Source organism: Melozone crissalis, unplaced genomic scaffold (genome assembly GCF_028551555.1).
Source record: "Melozone crissalis strain CALT ecotype California unplaced genomic scaffold, PUWL_Pcris_2 ptg000023l_1, whole genome shotgun sequence".
Classification (NCBI taxonomy): domain Eukaryota; kingdom Metazoa; phylum Chordata; class Aves; order Passeriformes; family Passerellidae; genus Melozone; species Melozone crissalis.
Genome location: NW_026535801.1, coordinates 39,352,034 through 39,367,876, shown reverse-complemented (window position 1 = coordinate 39,367,876; position 15,843 = coordinate 39,352,034). Strand labels below are relative to the sequence as shown.

Sequence of the window (15,843 nt, the reverse complement as noted above, 5' to 3'; positions counted from 1 at the left end):
TGAAACCCATCAATTTGATTTTTTTTCCCCCTTTCTTTCTTGCTTTTAGCTGGCACTAGCACAAGGAGTTCTGGCATAGACTTGTTTTCAGTTTGTACACATTTCAAACCAGCGCTGATTTCCTGGGACAGAGGATTCAGAATTGCCACGTTCCCTTTAACTGAGCAGGATTTGCAATAGTAAAAGATTTAAAGATTTCTTGTACTTTTAACTGTTGGGCTTCCAGCACTCAAAGCACTGCTCATTTTCTCTTTCCATTAAAAAGTGACTTTTTCTTTCTCAAACCACTGGAAAATCTAACAGGGCCAATGTGTCTTCTTTCCTCTTTTTAAATTTAATAAAGTGCAAGGGATAGAACTTAACTCTAGGCTTAGTTTTTGTTTTTTGGAAGGGACACAAAGGAACAAGCATTCCATTTATTTTTGGTGTAACATAAACACAATTTAACATATTCTTCTATTTTTTAGGCAAAAAGTAATACTGCTGCTCAGGTGCATTCCCAGAGATGCCAGAGAACTTTCTGCAATGTGAATTGTGACATTATCAGCTACTAAACTTCTTTCTGGAAGTGTTTTTCGGCACACTGCAAATCCAAATTTTTAACCACCTAATGAGTGATTCCCTCAGGGATGATTCCTCCTGGAAAATCAGCTGTTGGGAGCCTGGGCACCTTCCCTGGGAGGGTGGGGAAGGGCTGGGCTGGGATTGCCACAGCAGCTGGGGCTGCCCCTGGATCCCTGGCAGTGCCCGAGGCCAGGCTGGAGCCCCCTGGGACAGGGGAAGGTGTCCCTGCCCATGGATTGGGATCATTTAATGTCCTTTCCATCCCAACCCATGCCACGATCCCATGACAATGTGGGATGTGAAGCTTTGGGAATCCCTGCCCACCCCCTGCCAGCGGCCATGGTGAAAGCTCAGGTTGGTGTCCTGCTCCCAAATATCCACAGAGAACTTCCCATGAAGGGAAACCTCCTGGGGAGCCACCAGGGACCAGCACAGCTCAGGGTGACCCCAAGGGAGGTCAGGGACACGAGGAAAGCTCTGCTCCCAAATCCCAAATCCCTCAAGCTGTTTTAGGACTGGTTCTGGTGAAAGCTGAGGAGAGTTTGGCTCCTGCAAAGCCAAAGCCTTCAGTCCTGTACCCCTGTCAGAATCCATCCTGAGGTACCATACTGACACCTCCTGAAAGCTGTTTAAAAATTAAATCACCCTAATTAGGCAGCCAGCAGGCCCTCCCACTCTTTATTAGAATTAGGGTGATTTAATTTTCAGATGCAGAGGTTGGTGATCTGCCTAATTAGGGTGATTTAATTTTCAGATGCAGAGGTTGGTGATCTCCAGGGCCTGGATGCTTAGGAAAGGTCAAAAGGAAAAAGCATCCAGGCCCTGGAGATCACCAACCTCTGCATTTAAACCACACCAAACCACACCTTTGAGTGAAAAGGAAATAAAATCCAAGTTTTTCTAATGTTCAAAGGGTGCCTTGAAGGTGTCAGAGGTTTTCAGCTGTTTCAGTGCATTTTCTTTAGAAGCACGGATCAGGTTTTGGGTTTACTGTATTATTTACTTTCTAGTCTTGAAAGCCTCAACTCAGCATTCTGAGCTTTTAGAAATATTCTGTTTTCTTCCACTGTCAGGCTTTGAGCTGCTGTGGACAAGGACAAACTCCAGATCCATTTGGAGAAATCCAGATGTGCCACAGGTTGTGCCACCACTCACTTTTGTTGGCCAAACCCTGAATTTGATAATTTATTCAACTTAAATCATCAAGTTGCAGATATTACATCAATATTCACTGACAGAAGAATTCATGCTTATTTCCTCTAGACCTTCACAAGAAAACCTCATCAGAAACACCTTCAATATTTCTTAAAAATCTTATTTTTTTACCTTTTATTGGAGCTATAGAATCATGGAAATGAACAGCAGGGATGGCTTCAGCACTGACAGTGTTTCTAGATGAGTTCAAGGACAGGTAAGAAGAAATGTAACTGGTTTGGAATCTGTCCTAGAGCTCATCTTGCAAAACCTGATGCAGGGTTACCTAAATGTCTGAAAAGCAGAAGAAGGGACAGGTATTGGGATTAGAGGCCCTTCCAGAATGCAGGAATGGAACGCTGAAATTCAGGGATGGAGCAGTGAAATTCAGGGATGGAACACAAATTCAGGAATAGAATTCAAATTCAGGGATGGAACACTGAAATTCAGGGATGGAGCAGTGAAATTCAGGGATGGAACACAAATTCAGGAATGGAACACTGAAATTCAGAAATGGAACACAAATTCAGGAATGGAACAGTGAAATTCAGGAATGGAGCTCTGAAATTCAGGGATGGAGCAATGAAATTCAGGGATGGAGCAATGAAATTCATGAATAGAATGCTGAAATTCAGGGATGGAGCACTGAAATTCAGGAACAGGACAGTGAAATTCAGGAATAGAACACTGAAATTCAGGAATAGGACAGTGAAATTCAGGAATGGAGCACTGAAATCCAGGAACAGAATGCTGAAATTCAGGAATGGAATTGTGAAATTCAGGAATAGGACAGTGAAATTCAGGAATGGAACTGTGAAATTCAGTCATTTCAGAGCTGTGTTTGTGATTCTGTCATTTGGGCATGTAACTGAAATGCTTTTTCAGCTCTGCCATCAAAAATCAGGACTCCAGGATTGAGTAATTCCAGCTGGACAATCCTCAATCTGTGTCTGCTTTAAAATCACTTTTTTATAATGACTAAATCATATTTAGTTGACTGCTAGAACACACAATTCAATCCTAGATTCATATTTTATAAATTCCTTTTCTACCTAAACAAATAATTTACCATTGTGTCAGTCCAGCAGATCTTTTGTATGTTGTGGTTTGGGGTTTTTTTCCTCCCTTTTGAAAATAGTTTTTAAAATTTCCCACTCCTGAAGAGTAACACTCAAAAAAAACTTAATCCATGAAGCTTTTTGGAACTACAGCAAGAGTATTTCCCATTATTGTAGGCATTCCATGAGCTGGAATCTAAGCTAGAATTACTGCCAGGAGCACAGCCCTGCTATTCCAACAAGAAGGGAGAGCCTGTAATCCCTGCAAGCTCTCCTTGCCCCCCTTCCCTTTCCTTCATCCCACTTTTCAAGTTCCCTTCCCAGGCTGCGGGGCTAAACTGCTTTCAGCTTCTTACATCGTCCTGGATTTAGGATTGATCACAGAGGGGGAACCAGACCCTCCTTTCCTTCCAGCCTGCACTGTAATCCCCCTGACCTGAACCCAAAAATCACTTATGGCTTTAGCTCTTCCTCCAGGATTTCTGCACAGTGGGAGAGCACAGACAGCGCTGGAATTCTGTCCCTGGAGTGCAGGCTCTGAATTCACAGCAATGCCGTTTATGTGCCTCACTATTCGGTGTGGAACTATTGATTTGGGACAGCACAAGCCTCACCTTAACAAATGTTTCAGCCTCTGAAAAAAAATCTCTGTTTAAAACCTACCACATGGTGTGTGTCAGTAATTTGGGGGATAAAAACTAAAGCACATGAGGAGTGCAGCTACAAACGTAGCACTTTATAAATCAAATTAATGCCACAGAGCCAGAGCAGGAGGACACTGGGCTGTGCTCCTCCCCTGCCTGGTTGGGAGATCATTTCCACACAAATGCCTTGCACAAACTTTTCCCAACTGGATTTGTTTTTTCTTTCTGCAAGAAGTGCAGGAAAAGGCTGAAGCACAAGCACAGCTGAGGGAGGGGCACAAGGAATAATAAACTGCAACAACAAGAAGCAAAAATACAGTTAGGCAGGATTTAGTATGTATAAACCACAGAAAATACCTCAGTCCAGATCACAGAATGGTTATAGTTGGAAAAGTTTCTAAGATCATCCAGATGAGAGGCAGAAGAGGAGGAATTTTATATAAAATGCATTTTGTTGCTATTATGGGTAATTAATATGGAAACAGTTTTGTGGGTGCCGTGCTGAGCTCAGTGTCAGTCCCAGGTCTGAAACAAGATCAGGGAGCTGTGAGCAGGGCCTGTGAAAGGTGATAGCCTGGGAGCTGCAGGAGGCTGGGCACAGCCACTGGGCTGCTTCTGAAATTCAGACAATCCCACAGGGGATGGGCTTGGAAACTCATCCAGTGCCACCCCTGCCATGGGCAGGGACATTTCCACTGCCCCAGGGTGATCCAAGCCCTGTCCAGCCTGGCCTTGGGCACTGCCAGGGGTCCAGGGGCAGCCCCAGCTGCTCTGGGCACCTGTGCCAGGGCCTGCCCTCCCTCCCAGCCAGGAATTCCCAGTTCCCAATGTCCCATCCATCCCTGCCCTCTGGCACTGGGAGCCATTCCCTGGCTCCTGTCCCTCCATCCCTTGTCCCCAGTCCCTCTGCAGCTCTCCTGGAGCCCCTTCAGGAACTGGGAAGTCACCCCAGAGCCCTTCCTTACTCTCCCCTGGATGCCTAGAGAAGCAAAAGGAAAATGAAATCCTGCAGGGAACAGATCCAGAGATGTCAGACACAACCACACCAGCCATGCCCTCACTCCCATCTTCACTCCAGGAAAGGCTTCCCAAGAAGTATTCCTGGTTTGAAGGATTTCCTCATGGATGAGCCACACTCCCTCTTCACAAAAGTACTTGAACATTGATGCCTCAGGTTTGGCTTTTCTACATTTCAGGCTCTGTGCTGCTTTAGTGTAAAAGGGATAATGTTTAAGGGATGCTGAGCTCTGTGCACAGAGCAGGGACACAAAACAATTCCTGCTCCAGCTGGGCACCAAGGACAAATGACCCAAATCTCAGCCCAGGAGCACAAACAAGTGTGGAAGAGGTTTTACAGCAGCTTCTGTGAGCCACAGAGAATTTTGAATTTTGAAGAGGATCCAGTTTTACCCCTGAAAGAATTTTCTACCAAGGTCTTTGACACAGAAACCAAGAAAGAAAGATAAATAAGTGAAACCTGCAGCTGCCTATTCCAATGGGCACTTTGTTTGTTTCTTGTGACCAATGAGTAAACTTAGGAGCTTTGTAACAATGTATAAAAAGCATGCATAAAAATATATATTATAAAATACAAACAATAAAAAATATATAATAAAACCAGTTTGAAGCTTTCTGAAAATGGAGTGTGTTGCTTTGTGCTGTCTCTGTCCCAACTACAACAAACCCCGTGGGCTGCAGAGAGAAAAACAAGCAGGGTGGGAGTGCAGGGGCTAAAGCTGGAATGGGACAATGAACTGCAAGGTGCAAATGGAGCAGAACTGATCCCAGGGAGAGACCCCGGCAGCGCTCGTGCATTTTGGGGCCATTTTGGTTCATCTTGGGTGCAGCCCTGGCTGGGCTCTGGTGCTGCCCGAGGTGGATCCATGGAGGAGATGCTGTGAATGAATCCCTGCTTCATTCTGGGGCTCTGCCCAGCCCCTGCTCCAGGGCAGCCTCAAGGCATCACTATAATTTTGGGAATTATACCTGGGCTCCCAGAGTGTGTTTTTCCAGGGATCAGGTTTGTGATCCCCATCTCCTGCTCTGGGCTCATCAGCCTGTCCTTATCCCTGTCCCTGCAGCTGCAGCCAGGCTGGTCCTTCATAATTATAAACCATCTTTAAGTGGAATTTTAGCTCCACATTCCTGCAGCCCAAATCAAAACTATTCATGGAGAATGTGCAATTTTGTATTTTAAATATGTTTAGATGGGACCATCATGATAATCTGAGGGCATTTGCCCTCCTGCAGAAACATCTGTGTCAAAGCAGGGACTTGTCCCCTTCTCTGGTCTATTTTTAAAAGCTGGAAATGTATTTTAGATTTTAGATCATCAAGGAAATGCAATTTAAGACGAATCAGAAAAATCAGTTTTATGTGTGGACGAGGTCATAATTATAATTTCCACTGAAAAGGCATTAGAAAAAAGGCTTTTAAGTACTAAGAAAGAGAAAAAACAACTGAATTATGGAAACAGATTTGGTAGGAATCCCCAGAATTTATACCCTGGCGCTCAGGAAGGTGCCTGGCTCACCTTTAAACCCTCCCAATCCTTTCCAAGAGAAGACTCTGTAAAAGAATTGGATTTTACAGGACTGCAGGGCTGCAGAACAGGGCTATTCACATGATTTCCTGACATGGAAAAATCTGCCAAATATTGATAATTTGACTTTATTGGTTTTAAGCAGCCTGATTAATAATTTTTAATCACCTGAATCAGGGATTTGCTAACTTGCTTCGCTGGAAGATAAAAGTTTTGTGGTTTCCAGTGAGTTTTGAAGTGCCCTTCACAGGAACAAAGCTCTTTCTTCCCAAGAACTGTTTTCCAAGGATCACAAGCGAGTAATAAACATCAACCTGATGAAGGCATGTGCATACCAGAGGCAGTTTGCTCATCTTTCTGCACTTTGGGTGGTATAATAATGCAGAAAGGTGTAGAGAATCCCAGCTGAAGGCTGTGTGTGCTGGGGATCCATTGAATTCTGTACCCTGAGAACACAATATCAGCTGCAGGCTGCTCCATGAGAACCCCACGGAGCACAAAGAGGATCCTCCAGTCACAACACCCACGTGTCAGACTATTCCTGAGTGCCATTGTGCCTCCTGTCACCTGCTCATTTGCCTGCAGGATCTGTCCTCTGCAAATGTCGCTTGCTGCCACTCAAATGCTCAAATGGCGCTGCAGATAAAAAGAAAACTTAAGGGGGGAAAAAATAATAAATTTATATATATGGGTCTGAACCAGCATAAATGTCTGCACTGGCAAAGGTATAAAACTTCCAAATAAAAATTAGCAGCATAAAGAAATGGTGTTGGAATTATCTTAAGGAGGTTAAATATACATTATAATACCTATAATATTTATGATTTTCCTTTTATTGAAGGGGCACCTGTGACCAGGTTTTGCTGTTTCCTCATTGGGACAGGAATGAACCAAGAATTCACTCCTGGAGCTGCTTCCTGATGAACTTTTTATTATCAAATCACACAGAGATTCACCAGTGAACTCCTATTTATGTAGTACAGAAACAAGAGCATTTTGTTTTCTAACATCTAAACAACAAGCAGCTCAAATAGATTGGAAAATTCACTGGGTCTGTGTCCTGAACAGTTTTAGTACCTGGGTTAAGGACTGATCAAAGAAGAGGAGATATTTCAATTTTTGATGAGTTTTTCAGCAGAAACTTGAGCTCATCTTCCCCTGCCCTAAATTCTGGGCCATTCTGAGAGTGGGGGGAGCTGTTTTGCCCCCACTCTCAGAATGCACCAATAAACTGAAGGTGGATTTGGGTTGGTTAAGGTTGGACTCTTAGATCTTAGGGGTCTTTTCCAACCCAAACGCTTCCCTGATTCTGACATGAAACCTCCAAGAAATGTGAGGAACCCTTTGAAGCGATCCCAACTTAGCTTGGGAGGCTGAGCCAAACCAACTGTGGCAATTCCTGCCCCACCTTGGTGAGAATCTTCCCCTCTCAGGAATATTTTTCAGGAATGTGGTAAAAAATGAAAATAACCCTTTTTGTGTGCAGCTCTGGAGGATCACCACAGGTCTGGAGAGGAAGAGAGGCTCCTTTCTTCAGAAACTTGCTGTGTTTGATTTTGAAAGCATCCCTGGTTTTAATTTTCGAGCATTTCCCTGGATTGGGATCCCTCTAGGAAAAGGCCAGTTGAGAATCTCAGAAATGATGATGCCTTCCTAAAGCATTTCCACACATTTTTCACCATGATTGTGGCTCTCCAAGGATGTGAAATGATAGAAAGGGGAAAAGAAAACAAAACTGAAACACCAAATGAAAAAAAGAATCCCTTCACAACCTTTCAGGTCACCTTCATGTAAAAAAAATCAACTTTTTTTTAGATTTTCATGAACAGCTACATTTTAAATTTGCTGCCCTTGAGCTTCCTTTTTTTTATTTTATTTTTTCAGAAGGAATTATTAAAACAAAAATCAATGATCTGAGTTTGGTTTGGTGGTACAACAGAAAAGAATAATTTGGTTTATCTTAAGTACTACACTATACATTCTTCTTTTAAATATAATTTATAATTAATAAATAATGACAGGAGCTCCTATCTATTATTTTAAACCAGTAGCCCTTGCAGCAAAAAGATGTGACTTTTACTTCATAGAAATTTCTTGTGATATTTCAGGAATACCTAAGGATGGAGATGTAACTTTTTCTACTACCACAGACTGAAATAATCCAAACCCTCAACATTTTCTGGAGATATCCCAAAAACCTCAAAACTTTCTGGAGGTATCCAGGTTCCTGGGGTTATAGGAAGCCAATTTTTAGCTTTGCTAAGAAAAATTAACTATTAAAAAAGTTAACTGTAACAATTTTGCTATTTTGTTATGAATTTTAAAGAGAGAGGCACTGCAGGACTACAAAGTTTTGCATTACTTAAACATTTAACTTTGAAATTACAACCAAATCTCTGAGCTTGATTAATTTGGTTACAATAAAAGGAGTGTTGGGAACATTTCCTTTTGTTCAGGGTGCCTGCTGCTCCGATTTTTCAAAATGAAAAGCCTTTGTAGTTAGTTTTATTTACAATATCTGTGTAAGGAAAAATTCCAAATGCCAGCCCATAATTCAGTTTCAGAAGGAGCAGCTGGAAGAGAAATGGGGATCATGGAAAACAAACTTCTTGCAAAAACTTGGCAGAAGTGGCACAAAAATTTCTGCTCCGGCAGAGGACAACTTATCAAATCTATTCCATTTCAAATGTACTTTGAAAATTTGGCTCTAAAATGCTCCTAAAAGTTGTGGTATTAAAGAACAGCATTAGCAAAATGTCTTTTTTTTAACCCAAACCCTTAAAATAATTTCAGTAGAAAATAACATTCAAATGAAGTAGGTCTCCTTTTATTAAATTTAAGAAGGTAGAACTCGTTTATACCTCGCTGGAAGAGAAATGGGGATCATGGAAAAAACAAACTTCTTGCAAAAACTTGGCAGAAGTGGTACAAAAATTACCAAGGCAGAGGACAACTTATCAAATCTATTCCATTTCAAATGTACTTTGAAAATTTGGCTCTAAAATGCTCCTAAAAGTTGTGATATTAAAGAGCAACATTAGCAAAATGCCTTTTTTTTAACCCAAACCCTTAAAATAATTTCAGTAGAAAATAACATTCAAATGAAGTAGGTCTCCTTTTATTAAATTTAAGAAGGTAGAACTCGTTTATACCTCGCTGGAAGAGAAATGGGGATCATGGAAAAAACAAACTTCTTGCAAAAACTTGGCAGAAGTGGTACAAAAATTACCAAGGCAGAGGACAACTTATCAAATCTATTCCATTTCAAATGTACTTTGAAAATTTGGCTCTAAAATGCTCCTAAAAGTTGTGATATTAAAGAGCAACATTAGCAAAATGCCTTTTTTTTTAACCCAAACCCTTAAAATAATTTCAGTAGAAAATAACATTCAAATGAAGTAGGTCTCCTTTTATTAAATTTAAGAAGGTAGAACTCGTTTATACCTCGCTTTAGAGAGAGCACCTTGGGATTTCACAAACCTCCAAGCCTTTCGTATGGAAAGAAGAGAGAGCGAGACAGAAAATTGATTGTTCTCAGAAAAACATCAGCCCTTCAGAAAAGGGAAGGGGGCTCCTGCTTTTAGTGCCAATTCAGGAAAAACGGGCTGAGCAGAGAAGTGTGGGAGCACGGCTGGCTCAGATCAGCCAAGGCCAAAGCCTGGGGAGGACAGGAGGGAGCAGAACCTGCCCAGAGCAGGGGGGCACAGCCAGGGCTCTGCAGGGGGAGGGATTCTGCAGCTGGCTCAGGAAAGGCCCACAGAGAGAGAGGTTTGGAGCTGGGGAGGGCACAGGGCACTGCAGGGTCTGTCACTCAGAGCACAGCACCAGCTCCTCCCAGTCCCACCTGGAATGTGCCATGCGGAAAAGATGGACGGATGCAAACCCTGCTCATCCTCACAGGTGTCCAGTGCCAGTTTCCAAGTTATTAATGATGGATTTGCCCCAAAACAAGGAAAACCTGGAGCTGCTGGAGAGCCCAGAGGGTTCCATGGAGCTGCTGCAGGGCTGGAGCCCCTCTGCAGCCAGGCTGGGAGAGCTGGGGGTGCTCACCTGGAGAAGGGAAGGATCCAGGAGACCTTTCCAGGGCCTGAAGGGGCTCCAGGAGAGCTGAGAGGGGCTGGGGACAAGGGATGGAGGGACAGGAGCCAGAGGGCAGGGATGGGTGGGACATTGGGAATTGTTGGGAATTGGGAATTCCTGGCTGGGATGGGTGGGCAGGCCCTGGCACAGGGAAGCTCTGGAGCGAGTCCTGAGGAGGCCACAGAGATGCTCCAAGGACTGGAGATTCTCTCTGGGGACAAAACGCAGCAAAATAATTGTTTCAAAATCTCCTTTTCTTACCCCTCCCTGCCTTCTCCCCATGGTGCCTCCCAAATCCTGGTGCTGGACCAGAGCAGCACATGGAATTGTGGATGGTGGCTGGAGAAGGGAAGGCTCCAGGCAGAGCTCAGAGCCCCTGGCAGGGCCTCAAGGGGCTCCAGGAGAGCTGAGAGGGACTGGGGACAAGGGATGGAGGGACAGGAGCCAGGGAATGGCTCCCAGTGCCAGAGGGCAGGGATGGATGGGACATTGGGAATTCCTGGCTGGGAGGGTGGGCAGGCCCTGGCACAGGTGCCCAGAGCAGCTGGGGCTGTCCCTGGATCCCTGGCAGTGCCCAAGGCCAGGCTGGAGCACCCTGGGACAGTGGAAATGTCCCTGCCACAGAACTGGATGAATTTTAATGTCCCTTCCAACCCAAACCAGTGTGAGATTCTCCAAAACCTGTTGCTAAAAGGTGCAAGAAAGCAAAAATTGTGAATTCCATCTGCAGGGAAAGGCCTGAACATTTGTGAGGAAGGAAGGAAGGATTGAACAATTAAAGGCAGCGGATTGCTGGTTAAATTCCATTTATTTAATGGAAGGGTTTCTATAGAGGAAAATTGCAACGTTATCATATAATTAAAGATAATGCACGAGGTCTGAGTGGGTGAGGCAGGGTCAGGAAGGTTTGGGAGTATTGGACTGCACAGGAATGTGGATTCCATCCAGAGAGCCCCTGCTTTAAAAATAGATCAAATGGAACAGCAGCAGTGGCTGCAGTACCTGCACAGCTGTGAGCACTTTAGTGGGGGAAAAAAAAGAGCAGAAAATACAAGTTAGGATGCTGAGACTGAGAACTAAATGTTTTCTTGGAGTTCACTGGAGCATCCTGAGGTTTATCCACATGTACATATTAAAACTTTCAGGAAATAACCAGTACAACATGAACCTTACAGAGAAAATTACTTTCCCTGCCCTGGTTTTTCACACAGAAAAAAAAAGGGTTTTTCAGAACCCAAACACAGACTTTGGTAATTATTCCCCCAAAACATTTGGTTTTCCAAATGGTGTGGATTCCCATTTTAGAACAAATGGAAACATGCAAAGGTCTGTCCTGGAAGGGAACAGTGACAACAACACAAATCAACCCCTCAATGAGGCAGAGGCATAAATAACCTCTCTTGTCTTTTAAATGGAAAAATCGCCCTTCTGAGGGTCAAAAAAATCCCCAAACTAAGGGAAAATGAAAAGGGAAGAGAACTGCCTTAATTTTTTCCCTTCATTTTCAAAGACTCCATAAATGACACACTTAATTTGTGTGGGTTAACACAGCACTTCCAAGAATTCTCTATTGATACTGCTTCAAAACAGAGATTATATATGTGTATATATTATAAATGTATAGAAAGATCTGTATTCTAAAGCTCTGCAGAATGAGCCCTTTCCCAGCAGATCCTGATTTGACTAAAAGGAGCAAATTAATTACAAACACTGAGCAAACTTGGTATTTAAATCAGTTTTAACTGTGCTGCACCAGAGCATCACCTGGGCCTCAGCATCCTGAGAACAGCTGAATTGTGTTCTTCAAATTCCCACCTCCTCAGGGCCACCCAAAGTTCAGAATTCAGAATTAAGGAGCTTATCCATGAATTTATCCCTGCCCTTACTCAAGAGCATTTTAGAGGCTTCACTTTGAAAAGGCTCAGCTCGAGTTGGTGCCTCCAGAAGTTCAAAACTGAAGCTGGAGCCTCATTTTGGACCTCTCTGCTAAAGCAAAGAAAAGCAAATATGTAAATTCCCAGTGAATTCAAGTGCCCCATTAGGAGCTCAATTATATTCTGAAATGATGTCTTAATTGGTTTGCTCATAGATGAGCTGTACTGCTAACCAAAAATCTACTGCCATAATCAGCACTAAATTTCAGATATTGCCACACATTAAATTAACAGCAGACAATGAGTGGGAAAATTAGCTCTATTTCCATAATAGAAAAAAAAAAGTCCCATATTACCTATGGTGTTTATAGAGAGTTAGTTTCAAAATAGGAAAAAATGATCCATAAACAAAACTCTCCTGAATACCCTCACATTTCTTTGGATCATTTATTGATAATAAATAACACAAGCAGAGAAAATAAATGGCACAGGACACATCAGATTTGTGCTTTCGATATTGAATTTAAAGAAGTTATACTTTTAAAATTCTATAGAAATTTACCACTGTTTTACCCTTTTTTCACCTAAGTTTTGTCTTTTTGAGCATAAGCCCCATCCTCAGTTATTCTTTAGATTTTAAGACAGTGCTGGTTCTCATCAATACCACAAAATTATTGTAACTGATCTGCAGGTCAAAACACTCATGAGAAAAGAAGAATAAATGAAAACATTAATAATAAAGAAAAATATTAAGTGAAGGAAAAAAAGAGAAGCTAAGGAAGGATGGATATTCCTGTAACTTAAAGGAGGAAAAGAAACTGAGCTCTTTCCATGGATATTTATGATTTTTCACTTCAGAATAAATTAAAATCATTATTAAAAAAGGGGTTAAAACTTGGCAGAATGGCCAGACCCCCAAACTTCAGCTGCTGTTCAATTTTGAAGGTCAAACCCAGACTTACTACTTTGAGATAAATGCATAATGTGGATTATTTGAGTTACCTTTGCTGTGTGAAGGAAACAGATTTCAGAGATCTTGTCTGTAAATGATATAATCTTCAACAGCGCTGCCTCCAGCGACCACCATCGTCAGCAGGGATCTGCACAGCAACACCAGAGCACAAAATCAGCCAGGAGAGCTAAACACTGCTCCATTTACTGATTCAAAAGGCACAATTTCATGCAACACGTGAATTTAGGAGCTCCTGTTAAAAATAAAGTCACTACATGGGAAGGGATTGGTCTGCTTGAGGAATATGATGATTATTTTGCATTGATATATTTAAAAAAACAGTTGGGGAATTCACTCTTATACCAAAATAACAACAGCAAGAGTCCCATGAGCTAAAATTTCAATTAAATAAAATTACAAATCAGCATTGAAATGTGACATATTATAAGCACTAATAGATTATGAAAAGTTAAACCACCTCCCTAGGCTGAAATTAAAGGTAACTTTAAGACAAGGTCACTAGAAATGCCAGTTATGATTTTAAAAAATAAAATTACTCAACAACATAACCCCAGAGCACAATTTGTTAGTGCTGCTCTCATATCTCAGCACTGAAGCTATGGAAAGATAAATATAAAAAATTCAATCACTACAAAACTCATCAGGCCCAAAAGTTTTTGTCTTGTAAATAATTTTTGTTTTTTACTCAGTTTCACTTGGTTTAGATCTTCTAAGAGCATGGAGGAACCCAAGTGTGAGCAAAGGAAAACCCTCCTGAGATAAAACACCTTTCAATCCAATATTTAAACTCTGCTCCCACTGCAGATGTTGTTTCTGATCAGATTTAACCATCACACTCAAACAGAACTTCTGCCACAAACCAGCAAGTTATGGAATCCCCACATGGACACTCTGCTCCTTCTAGAGCTCCCAAAAATGCCAAATCCTCGCAGAGGAAATAAATCCCATCAGTGTCTGAATAAAACTGCCACAATTCTGTTCCCTCTCCTTCCCCTGCAGACCTGAGACGGGAATTGGCTGTGCCTGCACCCACAGCCTGGGGAGAACACCCCAGACCCCAAATGAACCCCGAAGGAGCTGCTGGGCAGGCCCTGGAATGACCCAGAGATCAGTGAGGAACGTCCAGATGTGGTTCAAGGTGGGGCTGAGGGGCAGGAGAGGAATGGAGAAAGGTTTTACTCATAATTGAAGGCTCAGGGAGGACCTGGAAATGACAAAGTTTCTGTGAATCAGGAGGTGAAAAGGATCTGGTGAGGAGCTCAGCATCACTGAACAACCCAAGCCTGGACACCAAATGTTGGTGCACTGAGGGCCAGGAATGCCTGGAGGTGGCACTGAGGGCTCTGGTGACAAAGTTTGTATTCCATGACCTTGGAGGGCTTTTCCAACCCCAAATCCACTAAACCCAAACCTTTAAACCCAAAACCTACAACCCCTCAGAATCAGGAGGAGTTAAGGCTGGAAAAAGCCTCTGAGATCACCAAGTTCAACCAGCACCACTTTTTGACAGCTTGGTGTCCTTTGTTTGGCCTCTAACCCAACCCCAATCCCATCCCTAAGCCCAACCCAACAAAGTCCAAGGAATAAACTGGTACAGAAGCCCAGGCAGGACCCAACAACTGATTCCAAACAGAAGTTTGGATCAGTGGCTCCAAAGAGGAAAGCCCACATGCATAAAACTGGGAAATGGATTGAGAATTGGAGTGAAAAATGGCATTTTAAAGGAAGAACACACAACACGGAGCAGCTCTGGGATGATGATGAAATGTTTCATTGTGCCACTTTAAACAGATTTTGTTTGCAGTCTCCAAAGTGGTTCTGAGTCTTCCCTTTAAGTGACTTTGTTCACATAATTTGGTGCTGAGGTTTTCTATCAACTGTGCTTCAAACTTCCCATTCAGTTCTTAATCTCCCCACATTTTTTCCATTGCCATGAAAAGATCTGTATTTTATTTTTTTCCACTGACAAGTAAATCATTCTCACGTTGCCTTTTGTGTTAATAGATGATATTTTCTGTTTTCTTTGTGAACTGCACAGCCACAATCCAGATATTTAAACTCTGCTCCCACTGCAGATGTTATTTCTGATCAGATTTAATCATCACTCTCAAACAGAACAACTGCAATAATTGTAAGGGTATCATTAATTTTGTTCTCAAAACCTCTAAGCCTTCTCCAAGGGCTTGGAGCATCACAGCACTGGGAAGAAATTTCTTCTGTGTTTAACCACATCTTTCAAGGGAAATCTGCTGAATTTCTTGGGACTTGTTCATTTGGCTGAATGACACCCCAGAGCTTCATTTTTTTTTTTAAATATGATTTTATGACCATCACCCCAAGACCAGGAGGAGTCACTATGATCTCGCCTCCAATTAATGGGAATTTATGGATGGAATTAAATGTTTTCTGTGATTTATGGTGTTGACTCCTCTAAGATATTTGATACACAAATGAAGACAGGGAATCCCAGGATGGTTTGGGTTGGAAGGGACCTCAAAGCCCATCCAGTGCCACCCCTGCCATGGGCAGGGGCACCTCCACTGTCCCAGGGTGCTCCAACAGATCCCAGTGGACCCTGGACACCCTGGAATTCCTTTGTGCTGCTCTTCAGGTGCTCCCTGTTCTTCTTTTTTTAAATTTTTCTCTTTTTCTTCTGTTCTCCAGCACTTTATTTTGAATGTTGTTGCTCTAAATATCCCAGAGTATGAAGAGTTGGTTCTACAGGATTCTGCATCCTAGTCTGGTGCCAACCCACCAAACATATGTCTCTGCTCAAATGGAAGAAACTGTTTTGATTTCTCTTTTTTTTTTTTTTTTTGAAATTTCTTCCTGGACCGGGGACAAAACATTTCTTTAGATACAACTCAGCATTTAGTATCTTCTGAGATATCAAACTTCCTATAAATTTTTGTTC

The 15,843-nt window shown here is 42.4% G+C and overlaps 1 protein-coding gene across 1 annotated transcript in view; it reads right to left on the bottom strand.

Moving 5' to 3' along the window:
- The window catches only part of MBD5 (methyl-CpG binding domain protein 5), a 129,615-nt gene that overhangs the window by 66,047 nt on the left and 47,725 nt on the right, over nucleotides 1-15,843 (bottom strand). The window contains exon 2 of the mRNA XM_054277994.1: nucleotides 12,959-13,056. The gene's annotated coding sequence lies outside the window, so the exon portion shown is untranslated. The remainder of the gene's footprint in view (nucleotides 1-12,958; nucleotides 13,057-15,843) is intronic.